At 36.7% G+C, this 13,419-nt stretch overlaps 1 long non-coding RNA gene across 2 annotated transcripts; it reads left to right on the top strand.

Annotated features, from left to right (window-relative positions):
* The first annotated feature begins 5,966 nt into the window (after positions 1–5,966).
* Positions 5,967–10,160, top strand: LOC308187888. 2 transcript variants are annotated; one of them, XR_013944983.1, is made up of 4 exons: positions 5,967–6,081; positions 6,810–6,918; positions 7,001–7,235; positions 8,379–10,160. It is a non-coding gene; the product is annotated as an uncharacterized lncRNA (long non-coding RNA). The 2 variants fall into 2 exon arrangements; XR_013944984.1 differs by lacking the exon at positions 6,810–6,918 and having other exon boundaries at positions 5,970–6,081.
* The last annotated feature ends 3,259 nt before the right edge of the window (positions 10,161–13,419 follow it).

The following is a 13,419-nucleotide window of genomic DNA, read 5'->3' as shown; positions in this document are numbered from 1 at the left end:
ATGCTCTATGAATTACTTTAATTTCTAAGTATGGGATATACTCATGGGAACACATCCTGTAAAGTTCTTTGCTTTTAGCTTCAAAATCAATTCTATATGTAAATGAGTGTCAGCAGCTTTTTAGGCCATAACAATGGATAGAAAACGGGTATCTGACATTTCTCCAGTAGAAAATGTCTTGCTTGCAAAACTGAAATCTTTCAAGGAAAGTATTTGTTTTGTGGAAAACAATACTCAATTTGGGACGGGAAACATTTTTAAAAATATAGTACTTCTTGGAAAGGATTACATTTTTGACCACTTAAATAATATCAGAAAAGTGTGTCACTGCACAAATGAAGCACAGAAATAAGCCTTCTGCTGCCCATGTCATCTTCCCCCAGAAGCAGACCTCCTTGTCCTCATATTTGAAATACAAATCAGATAAAACAGTGGAAACAGCAAAAACTGTGCAAAATGTTATATTCTCCATACTATAAGTGCATTTTAAATAAGACCAGAATTTGAGTTTGTTTAAATTGAAACAAAAATAATTGAAATAAGAGGTAGCTTTTTAGGTTTTGTCTTGACTTTTTTTTCCCTTTGACTCTATCGACATAGAGTCGGGATAGATGGGTCCAGAGAGTTGTGGTGAATGGAGTCAAATCTGGTTGGAGGCCGGTCACTAGTGGTGTCCCCCAGGGCTCGGTATTGGGGCCGGTCCTCTTTAATACCTTTATCGATGATCTGGATGAGGGCGTCCAGTGCACCCTCAGTAAGTTTGCAGATGACACCAAGCTAAATGCGTGTGTCGATCTGCTCGAGGGCAGGAAGGCTCTGCAGGAGGATCTGGATAGACTGGAGCGATGGGCTGAGGTCAACTGTATGAGGTTCAACAAGGCCAAGTGCCGGGTCCTGCACCTGGGGCGCAACAACCCCAAGCAGAGCTACAGGCTGGGAGATGAGTGGCTGGAAAGCTGCCTGGCCGAGAAGGACCTGGGAGTATTGGTTGATAGTCGGCTGAATATGAGCCAGCAGTGTGCTCAGGTGGCCAAGAAGGCCAACAGCATCCTGGCCTGCATAAGAAGCAGTGTGGCCAGCAGGTCTAGGGAAGTGATTGTGCCCCTGTACTCGGCTCTGGTGAGGCCGCACCTTGAGTACTGTGTTCAGTTTTGGGCCCCTTGCTACAGGAAGGACATGGACGTGCTCGAGCGAGTCCAGAGAAGGGCGACCAAGCTGGTGAGGGGTCTGGAGAACAAGTCTTACGAGGAGCGGCTGAGGGAGCTGGGCTTGTTCAGCCTGGAGAAGAGGAGGCTCAGGGGCGACCTTATCGCTCTCTACAGTTACCTTAGAGGAGGCTGTAAAGAGGTGGGGGTTGGTCTGTTCTCCCACATGCCTGGTGACAGGACGAGGGGGAATGGGCGAAAGTTGCGACAGGGGAGTTTTAGGTTGGATGTTAGGAAGTACTTCTTTACCGAAAGGGTTATTAAGCATTGGAACGGGCTGCCCAGGGAGGTGGTGGAGTCACCATCCCTGGAGGTCTTTAAAAGACGTTTAGATGTAGAGTTTAGCAATATGGTTTAGTGGAGTACTTAGTGTTAGGTCGGAGGTTGGACTCGATGATCTTGAGGTCTCTTCCAACCTAGAAATCTGTGATACTGTGATACTGTGTGATACTGTGACGTAGAAGTTCCTTAATTTTTTTTATCCATCAACATGTTTTGCTCCAATTGAAATTAGTTTAGCCATCAGAATTAGGATTTTTAATGTTATCTATTTCCTGATCTATTTCCTGTTCCACTATTGATAATTCATTTGTACTACTGGTGGTAAAGATTAATAAAAAAGGAATGAGAATGTTTTCCTAAAAAAAAAAAAAAAAGTTTACCTGTTTTAAATGTTGAAAAGGGTGAATTAAAATATTATTCTAAGTTGTTTTTTATAGTGACTTTTATCATTTTTTTTTCTGAAATGAAATTGCATTTTAATAAAAATGGAGAAAAATAATCTAAAATTAATTTGCCGTTTTAAAGAAAAATTTAAACAATGGATACAAAACAAATGCAGAATATGTTTTGCTTTCAAAATGAACTGGAGTACTTATGAGAATATATTAATGAATTCAAGTATTTTTGAAGGAGTTTTGAAGGGTTTTGTTATCATGTAATTCTGCAAATCTCAGGTCTCAGCATTTCAATCTTACTTTTTATCTGTGGCAAGGAAAGCAAGCATTCTTTTTTTTCTTTTTTTCTTTTTTTCTTTTTATGTGTATTCACAAGAATCTTTAAAGCTAGAAGGAAACAAAGATCCTGTCTTTATCTAAAGAAGAGACTACAGCGTTCAAAAACTGGGTTGTGTGGTCAATGATATCCTTAATTTATTATGTTTATTTCTTCAAATTTGTTTAACTTTGTTTACATTAAATGATTTATTTTATTAAACCTAAGATTTTACCAAAGACTGTGGAATAATCTTATGCTAAAATACAGCTTATTATTTATTTTGTTCTTCTGAAGCATCCTTTTTAAAGTTTTTATTTTTAGAAATATATTTTAAATTTAATATCCAGTTGATTTTTTTTTTTGTATTCCTATACATTGTATTGATTTCAGGCTCTTAACTAGAAATGTTCACATTGATAAATGTTTTATTATTTCTGTTCTATTATCTTCATTTTTTCCACTCCAAAACATTTCTGTGCAACTTTCTCTCTTGAATATAAATAATAAAAAATAAATAAATAGAGTAAAACATGAATTTAACTGTTTATGCAGTGAAAATACTCTGAATTTACTGAAATACATTTACACTTCTTTCACAGTAGCGAATAATCCTGTTTTCTCAAAGAATATGGCATCTGGATCAAAAGAATTGATTGTAAGTTTAAAAAAAAAAAAGTTCAAAATCATAAACACCTTGCAAACCCATATTGCACCAAAGTGTCAGTCTAACTATAAATGTAGAGTTGGATAAAACTGGAGAACTTCAGGTTTAAGCCCTGCTGTTCACTATAAAGTCTTGCCATCTGCTCTGCAAATATTGGAATGAAGTGTGTAAGACTCTTCTTGGATGTACAGAGACGCAGCCAGCTCTGTGCCGGAGAATCACAGAGAGATGTGGCACAACTCTGTGACACAATGTGTGCCAAAATAATCCTCACACCACTGAAAATCAAGCCACAGATTTGATGGTTGGAACAACTTCAGAGCAACATACGGGTTTTACCTCCTCAGTTCTACACCAAAGTTTTCTAAGATTTTGAAATGCTTTAGATCATTTCAGCTGTTAGGCAAAAAATGTACTATCTTCAGTCACTTCAGAAAAAGGGCTTATTTCTATATGCTCTGATAAAGAAGAATCAGAAAAGTATGCTTCTCTCTGAAGAAACAATTCCTTTGTCTTTGAATATCTTAGTAATAGTACAAGTGAATAAATACAAGTGAATCAAAATTCAGTTAAGCCAGAGTCTTATCCCTGAATGATATTAAAATGTTCTTCTTCCTGGAAATACCAGTATTCTTTTGATTCGTTCTCTGTGGGCATAGTGCTGTAGACATTCTTCTTGCCTTCACAACTTGATTGCAACAAAATCCCAACACTAGGCTTCTTTAAAAGGAGATATCTTACAACCACTGCCGAACCTTTGGAAAGACACTCCCATCATTCTAGTAACCGCCCTGTAGTTCTGGGCAGTTACTGGGACCTACATTTATGCACTTAAAGTAGGAGTTTTTATCTGATTTCTTTTTTCTCTCTACTAGCATTTCTTAGCCCAGAGGCTGAGGAAAGAAATGAAATTATGGACCAAGAAAAACAGTGAACCTGTACTATAGCTGTATCAGTCATTTCCTGGACATTTCCAGAGTTTGTTTGAACCTATAGATTTGGCATATTATAAAAAAGAATGCTACTCCTTTCCAAATTCCACATCTAAGGCACACTGGCATGTGGATACACTCGATCACCCCTGTTCATTGCAGGTAGCCTATTCCAAAATCACTGGAGCTTACCAAGACCCAGGATGAGTATAGACCATTCATGGAGAGGTGAAAAATAATTCCTGGCGTAAAGATCAACAGAGCAAGCTCTTGTGTTGGGTGATATTTTCCATAGTCCTGAAGGCACCAACAGACTGTAATGGCCCCCTCTGACTCTCTCTGACCCTGTCTCCTGAATCTCAGACCTGTGCTGGGGGTAGCTTGTTTCCTGTGTGGACCCCTTTTATTTACACTGTAGCTTGTCTCCAATCCTATATCTGGTTCCATCTCCTGAATGGACTCTGGACCCATGTTGTTGCTTCAAGTTCTTTCTATGGGCCTGTCTCCATTTACTCCTGAACAAACTCTCCAGGACAGACTCTGGATCTGGCTCATCATTAGATGTTTCTAAGTTTGTCAATGTTCTCCACTACCAGATTAGCCTGTTGTATTCAAACACAATGGGACTGAGTCCCAATGTTGAGGACATTGTCCAGGCTGGGGTTATGTTCAGCTTTTGGATCTCCATTCATTAGGGAGAATCCAACCTTCACTGCTCCCCGGCAACTCTTTGATAAGCTAGGAAAGATAAGGAAGCATATAAACGTGACACTCAAGATCTGTCACCCAAACAGTTATGCTCTTCTATGAAGGGCTTTTGACTTTATAAAATAAGAACTTAAGCAAAACAAGTCAAAGCCTTTCCTGTGGTCTCTGGCATTCTGAACATTTTTAACTCTAAGAAACACACCTTTAAAATTAAAGGAAATTTTTCCATCTTTTAGTTCTGTTCAAGTTATAGTGCTATTTCAACTTTGTTTTAAGTTAATTAATAGCATGCCATTTGAAATGAGAAGCTATTTTCTCATTCTAATTAAAATATGATAACAAAAAGTAAATACAGTTCAAGCAATCAACAGATTATTTAATTTAAAATGGTCATTATGATTATGAGTGAATCAGATGGATACTGTGAGTAGCAGTGACATTAGCAGAACAGAGATTCATTACAGTAACATAAGGTATGAAAGATCCCTTATTTGGAAGAAGATCGAATGGGATTTTGTGCTTCTTGGATCAGAAAACAAAACAAAAATAAACAACCAAACCAAACCAAACCAAACCAAAACAAACCAAACCAAAATGAGGAGAAATCCATTAATAAGAGTCTGTTTGGAATCACTGTTGTACACTAGGAATGTCAGTCATCATAGCCAGTGTATGTATAAGTCTTCTCACTATTCAGTCTGACAGCGTCTAACAGCCTGGGTAAAATCAGTTGCTGAATAAGAATTAAAGATAATGGAGTCTGCAACTGATCCTTCTTAAATTTTAAAGTAAAAATAAAAGTGATGACAGAAATGTCATTTTTTATTCGGACATTGGGAAAAAATCTTGAAATAAATTTATATTCAGCACTTCTATGATATATTATGGAAGGTGTTGACCTCAACAGCTGTAGGCAGAATGTAATTAGGCTTTATTATCTCCATTTTACAGAAGATAATCTGAAACACATAGCAATCAGAAGCTACACAATGCTTTTGAGATTATAACAGAGGCCTATTTTGGGGGATAAAAGAACTTCCACTGATTTTAATAAACATTATCTGTAACTCACAGAGAAAAAATAAGCTTTCAGTTTTCATGGCCCTCAGCCCAACACTAAATTCTGTGGTACTTTATATGTTGTTCAAGCAATGTTTCTTTATCACCTACAAACAAACTACGCTGTTAAAAACACTTTGGACAGTTTTCATGTGTTACAGTGTAAATGAGAAGATCAGTGATCAATCTAGACCCAACCCTCTTGGGTCTAGATACCCCACAGAGCTGAATTCCTCACTCCTATAAGGAGTGAGTGAGTGTCTGTCTGAGAGTCTGTGTGAGTGTCATTTCTATCTGGTGGATCTAGGTGTGAAATAGGCAACTAAGGCTGATTTGTGATTCTGTTAGTGTTCTCAAATGTGTTCTGTAATCATAATAAGCCAATTAAGGAGGCCTCTGTGAAGAGGAAAGAAGGGGGAGAAGGCCAAGCTGCTTTTTAAGGAAAGAACATGTTAGCGGGAAGATAGCAAGGATTATCTGGATGACTTATTGAAGCTGTAGTAGACAGCTCTATCTGGTAGGGTTTTGTTTTGAATAAGGTTTATATTTTTGTTTATTTGTTCATTTTAAACCTAGTTTTAGTTTTGGAAGGTTCATCTGTGATTATCTGTGGCATTTTGAAAAAGGAATGGAAAGTAAAAATATCAAAAAAATATATATTTCTCATAATTCCACTACTTATGAGTTGTGAGTATTTACCCATAGTTTTCCTTCTTGACCACAAATATTTTTGTTCTTCAGCTTCTTTAAAATAGGGGTAAAAAATGGGGAGGGGAAAAAAAAAAAAAAAAAAAGCATAACCTGGAGTATGAAAAAGACTTCCCAAAAAGTTGCAGAAGACAAACTAATGGAGAAGTTTCTCATCAGTTTCATTTCTACTTCCTTCTGGAATTCTGTCTTATGGATTTTGGATGTTTTTTGGATATTATTGTGCTTTTCTTGCTTTATGGTATCTTGACTATGTAGAATGCTAATTATTATTTTGAAAGAATATTTATTTTGTAAACGTCTCCTGGTGGATTCTAGGATATTCTGTGAAAGGACAGTTATTATTCTTTGCTCTGTTTGACACATAAATATACATTTTGGCATGAACTGTCTTCATAAATGTTGCATGTACTCAAAAACATAATTCAGGCTGCCTAGTAATCATATGCTTGCATAGTTCCTCTTTACATTTGCACAGTACCCATAAATAATCTTGTGTTTTGATTTCTTTGCTTCTAATTTTTTATCAACAATAAGTAAAGTAAAACAGTAAGATCTTTTCATACACTGCTGAAATGCAGCCACCCTTAGATGCAAGATGTTCCACAGTGTGCACCAGCACAGTTACTACCAGTTGGAATTCAAGGTAGGCTGAATGTAATTACTTGTGTTAAAATTTGGCAGACACACTGCAGACCTACTACACTTTTTTTTTTTTTTTTTTGTAGGGAACATATTATGAAGACTACCTGAAGCTGATATTAGGAAGTCTGTCTTCTCATTGCTACAACAAGCGCTAAAGTCTTCTTATTTGTAGCATAAACTGCGTAATACAAGTTAAAGTATGCAGGTTGCAGCAGGTGTTCTCTGTTCTGCTTATCTTCGCAGAGGCTTATTATCCATTCAGAAAAGTGACCTTTATAAGTCTCCAGATGCCTCCCGCCCCTCGCAGACTAAAAACAGGTACTCTACTCCTTTTTAGATATGTCATAAAACCAAGTAAGAAAATTAGACTTATTAAAAGAAACTAAACTGGAGTGGGTTGGTGGTTTTTGGTTTGTTTGTTTGTTTGTTTGTTTGTTTTACCTGAGGTGTGATGTTTGTTTGTTGGCACAAAAACTCCTCCTGGGTAGTCCTTCTAGGTCTTTCGTTCTTTTGTGGCTTGTGTTGCTCTCCAGCGAAGACTTTTCTTACACAGAAAATCCTGCTTTAACAGCACTCAGTCAGTCACAAGGGGAGCAGAAATATTTTAGCATAGAGAAATTCTTGAGACAGTTTTGAGAAACTGAGAAACATTTAATAGTCGTTCTCTTATATAAGGGTTACATGATTTTGATTAGTAACATTACAATATGACACTCAAATCAGTTTAGGTCATGTGAAGAATTAAAAAAAAAAAAAGCTACAGACAGCATGAATGAAGAAAAATGCTCAATCTTCTGTTTTAAGATCACATCTAAAAGATTAATTTCCCTTTTATATTTTCTTGAGCCACTACCAGATGCTTATTCTAAATAATATTAATTCACCTCTCCTACACCCTCACTAGTAAGCTTGTGTATCTGCAGAGCCAGACTTGTTTGATTTCTATCACGTGTTTATGAGTGGTCCCCACGTAGGAGGTCTAAGCCACTAAATACAAGGTTTTTCCTCCTTTGCTCCCAAAGCCAAGCACTCTGCTTCTTTTTTTCAAATTTCTATTCATTGTCATTTTGACTCTTATTTAACTTATCAAGTTGAATGTTTTGGGTTGAATTGACCCTTAGGGCCCAGCAAAATTGTATGTCAAGTTTTCCTGTAGGTTCAACATCCCATTTAATGATGTTGTGATGAATGTTAAATCTGAACAGGCCTTGCCTATTTTGGGTTCTTTCATGAAAATTCCATATGATGACAAACATATGTCCCCACTTATCCACACTGATTGTCTGTTAAACTGATATATTTGTCTGAACAACCATTGCGTTATGTGGTATAGTAGGGAAAAGCAACACCTAAATTTCTCTTGTTGTCGCCCCCATGCAATTTATTCCTGCATATCATTACTTACTCTATCATAGAACAAAAGAGTTTTGTTTATTCTGTTTTCTTTCTTGTATCTTACAGGCGTTTGCATATGAGTCATCTTGTGCAGTATTAATTAAATTTAAATTTCAAAACTGTTATTAATTCCTGCATTGAAAAACAAGTGAAAACATATTTCTTACTAGGAATACAGCAGAATATTTGTAAATACTCCATTAACAATCCCTTCTTATATTACTATATGTCACTATATGTATTACTATATGTCACTACTGACAGAATTGCATTAATCAGAACCAGAGCTGCAGAAATCTGGTGTTATCCTGGACAGAAGATGGAAATTCATTCAAGAATTAAATATTTTATGGAAAGAGTGGATGAATAAAATATTTTGGAGAGATCCTGAAGCTTTGAACAACTTTTTATGACTTGTAATGGAAGTATTCTCATTTTCAGTTTTGAACTTCAAGCCTTGCCTGCTTCTTCCAATGGTTTAGTTTTAGATAATTTTAATATATCAAAACATAATTTAATTAACATTTTGTAAATGTTTGTGAATAAATTGGTTCAGAGGAAAATTTCCATTTTATGTGTAAGTATAGTCTCTAGTTCAGGTTGATCATGCTGAAAACTTCTCTGTTGCATTTGTAGGCTACTCTTGAAGTACTAATTATCATTCCTATTGTGTCATCATTTTGCATCCATTATCTCCTAGTGGTAATAAACTGATTTTCAGTCTTTCCTATTTCTGTTAATTTCCTGTGTTTTCACATTGTCTCCACAGTTCTCATCTGACTTTACTCAGGACCTGAAATGGATTGTAAATTAAACTATGTATCTTCAGAAAATTACTATTATTTACTTAGTGAATGGCCCTGGAGCAATGTGGCTAATCAAATGCTTAAATAAGCTTGACTCAAAGTAACTGTGTTCTGCAGTCCCTGGACACAGAAGACAATGTCAATCCTTTCTTTGCTTTAAGTAGTACCTTTAGTCAGAATCATACAACCATAGAATTATAGAATTAAGACCGGAAAAGACCTCCAAGATCATCTGGTCCAACCATCCCCCTACCACCAATATCACCCACTAAACCATGTCCCTAGGTATTATATCCAACCTTTGCTTAAACACCCCCAGGGATGGTGACTCCACCACTTCCCTGGGCAACTTGTTCGAATGTCTGACTACTCATTCTAAGAAATTTCTCCTAACTTCCAAACTTAACCTCCCCTGGTTCAACTCGAGGCCATTCCCTCTTGTCCTATTGCTAGTTATATGTGAGAAGAGGCCAAAGGAGGGCAGTGCAGATGGTGAAGGATCTAGAAGGCAAGATGTGTGGTGAGCAGCTGAGGTCACTTGGTTTGTTCAGCCTAGAGAAGAGAAGGCTGAGGGGTGAATGCATCATGGTCTACAGACTTGTCACTATGGGGAATGAAGGGGGAAATGCTGATCTCTTTAGGGGGATGTTTGTATTGGATATTAGAATCTTAGAGTCATAGAATGGCTTGGATTGGAAGAGACCTTCAAGATCATCTAGTTCCAACCCCCTACCATGGGAAGGGATGCCACCCACTAGATCATATTGCCCAGGGCCCCATCCAACCTTTTTTGAACACCTCCAAGGATGAGGCATCTATAACTTCTCTGGGAACCTGTTCCAGTGCCTCACCTCCCTCTGAGTGAAAAATTTCCTCCTAACCTCTAATCTAAATCTCCCCTCCTTTAGTTTAAAACCATTCCCACTTGTCCTGTTATATGTCCTGCAAAAAGTTGCTCTCCATCTCTTGTATAGCTCCCTTTAAGAATTGAAAAACTGCAGCAATGTCACCCCAGAGCCTTCTCTTCCGTAGGCTGAACATCCCCAGCTCTCTCAGCTTTTCTTCACAGGAGAGGAGTTCCAGCCGTCTGTCATCTTCATGGCCCTCCTCTGGACCCACTCGAACAGATCCACATCCTTCTTGTGTTGGGGGCCCAAGACCTGGATGAAGTACTTCAAGTTGGACCTCACAAGGGCAGAGTAGAAGAGAAGGTTCTTCACTGAGAGGGTGATCAGGTTCTGGAACAGAGAGATAGAATCACAGGATGGTTATAGTTAAGAATGGTTAAGGGACCTCTGGATGTCATCCAGTCCAATACCTCTGCTCATGGAGGTGCACCTAGAGCAGGCTGCCCAGGAGCATGTCCAGACAGATTTTGAAGATCTACAGGGAAGGAGACTCTTTTGAGTAGAGGGCAAAGATCACCTCTCTTGAGCTGTCCATAATTTTTTTCCTAACATAGCCAAGAATATTGTTAGCCTTCTTAGTGGAAAGGGCACATTGCTGTCTCATGTACAACTTGGTGTCTATCAGGAATCCTATATCACTTTCTGCAGAGCTTCTTTGGGAAATGACCACAGTACCAACCCTGTCAGAGTTCAAGAAGTATTTGGACAAAGTTTGAATAGCTTAATGTCTCTTCTATTAGGATTGTCCACACCAAGTTCCATCTTCTTTGAAGACAACCTATATCCTTCTGTCAATTTACTGCCACAGATTAATAAAATATGTTTATTGAGTATGAACCAAGTTTTAAGGACACCAGTCTTTGGCAATCATGTTCATACTGTTCTCTGAGGCTTTTATAATGTGTTCTATGAACTTGGAAAACAAATTGCAGTTATTCTATTACATCCAAGTAGATAAATGTGTAAGCATATGTGTATTACAACAACAGATATTTAGATCAATTTCTGTAACATTTTATAATGAAAAGCTTCATGGTGATAAAATGGTTAGGAAAGATATTTTTAAACTATAAGGGAATGAAAAATTATAAATAAAGTCACTTGTATGTGATTAAAAATGAGACAGTTTCAAATTACATGATCTAATTTTCTGATATGCACAGGAACTGTGCATAGGAAATATAAGGGTACTGTGCACATAGCTTTCAGTATTTTTAAAGATTCCTATTGTTTTTGACTCATAATGTGTGATTGAGTGGTTCCACAGGAATATTTTCATTCAACATCACTCTTCAGTTACAAGCATGCACTGTCACTTACAAATATGCACTATATGTTTCTTCTGCTTTCCAGACACAATTTTCTTTCTGTGTGTTTCTGTCTTTTCTTGGTCCCTTTAGAATATAAAAATTTTATACGACAGTGAATTCAGATTGAATCAAGTGTTCCTGTTAATATTCAGCCACATATTTGCCAAGATATTGTTCTGTAAATACTGGTCAAAGCTGGTCAAGGTCTGTACCAAAGAGATACAAAGTCTAAGTGGTCAGTTTTACAGATCAGATCACAGAGGCTTGCAAAAACTTAAAAAGGACACAAGGACAGAGCTTTTGAATTAAACTCTGAACTCTAAGAGCTTACTGTATTGTCTTAACCACCAAAGTTTTCCTTTCAGGTTCAAGAATAATATTAAGTCATAGTCCAATCCAATTAAAAACAAAACAAAACAAGTTGAACATGTAACAAGTTATTCCTTGAGTCCTTTATATGGGATGTATAACAATTAATAATGTTAGGTATTGAAATAAGACAATAGCAAGGAATCTTCCCTGATATCTTACCTCTAGGCTTCTAGACCTTCTAATGTTCACTGGGTGACTTCATGTAAATTGCTTCACTTACTTATACTTACCTTAATATAGTTGTAATGCTGAATAACAAGGCCTCAATGAAAAAACACACGTTATGTCTCCATTAACATTCATGGATATATAAAATAACAAAGTGGGATTTAGAATGGCTATGTGTTGTTTAAATGTGAAAGAGTTAAATTAACAACTTGTTCTATTAATATATAATCATTAAGGCGTTGTGCACAAATTAAAGGCAGATGAGCTTGATGTCACTAGAGATGTAAAGGAATTTTTAGTCCTTGCATAAAGAAAAAAAAGACAAAACAGGGTTACATTTTCAGGAGAGTTCTGGGAATCCAGTGTAAGAGTAATTCTGAAATTATGATATTTTATATTAATAGGAAAATTAATAGGGAATATTGAGAAACATTTTCCCTTTGCAGTGGACCAGCTAATTAGGCAATTAGAGCTGTTAAAAAATGATATAAAACTAACCCCAGAGGAATGCCATCCCAAATCCCAGACGGAAACAGCAGAAAATATAAAACCTTTCATAATTTTTTAGTTACCTCTTTGGATAACAACAGACTAGACCTGTCTTCATACTTCCTGTCTCCATACTTCCTAATATTTACTGAGGATATAATAATCCAATCAGCAGTTCAAAATTTTGAAATCCATGTGTGTATGGTTCTACCTTAGGTAGAGACATCAGTGAAGAATGACAAACTACATATGTTTTACTTGATACGTTTTCACGCTTTTTGATTCTGAGACTAGGATTTGTGTATGGATGGTGAGTATTAGAACAACATTTCTCAACTTGTTTGAAGCAAAAAACACCAGTTTCACAAACATGAGACCAGGAAAACATGTAATTACTCTATGCCTCAACCCACTTAATTTTTTTTGTATTGGGATATTTCAATTTCTTCCAAGTGGAGCATTATGATTTTCTCAGTGAAATCTCAGCTACGTGCACCAGATCAGGGAGCAGTGAAGGCTGGCTGCCCTACATGGAAGGGGAGCTGGATGCCAAGTGAAACAGCAAGTAATGACTTTGCAGTCTCAAGATATTCTTGCAAGGGGAGCAGAGTAGTTAGGTGACAGTAATAATGTGCAGCGTAGAGTGAAAACTACCAGGCAACTCTAGTGTAATGAGACCAGTCCAAAGATAATCTGAGTCAGACCATGGATCTAGATACAAACACACTGTGTTTCAGGTACCCTTTTTCTTTCTTTTTTTTTTTTTTTTAATTTTATATGAGCGATTACAGCTGGGATACCTTCTTGATTTTCCTTATGGAAGCCCCATATAGAAAAAAATAACCAGTCAGCTCCTGAAGAAAAAACAAAACAAAACAAAACACAACAACAACAAAAAAACACATTTTTATATGCTTAATTTTTACTTTTCGTTATTACAGAAATTATATTATTTTCATTATTACTCTTTGGTTTCAGGACTTCTTTAAACCAGAGCTTTTTTATTTTTATTTTATTTTCTTTAAATTGGTCAGAGGATGCTCTCAAGAATATG

This window comes from Anser brachyrhynchus (assembly GCF_964034855.1).
Source record: "Anser brachyrhynchus genome assembly, chromosome: 1".
Classification (NCBI taxonomy): Eukaryota; Metazoa; Chordata; class Aves; order Anseriformes; family Anatidae; genus Anser; species Anser brachyrhynchus.
Note: the sequence above shows the minus strand (reverse complement) of the source record. Positions and strands in the feature narration are given on the sequence as shown.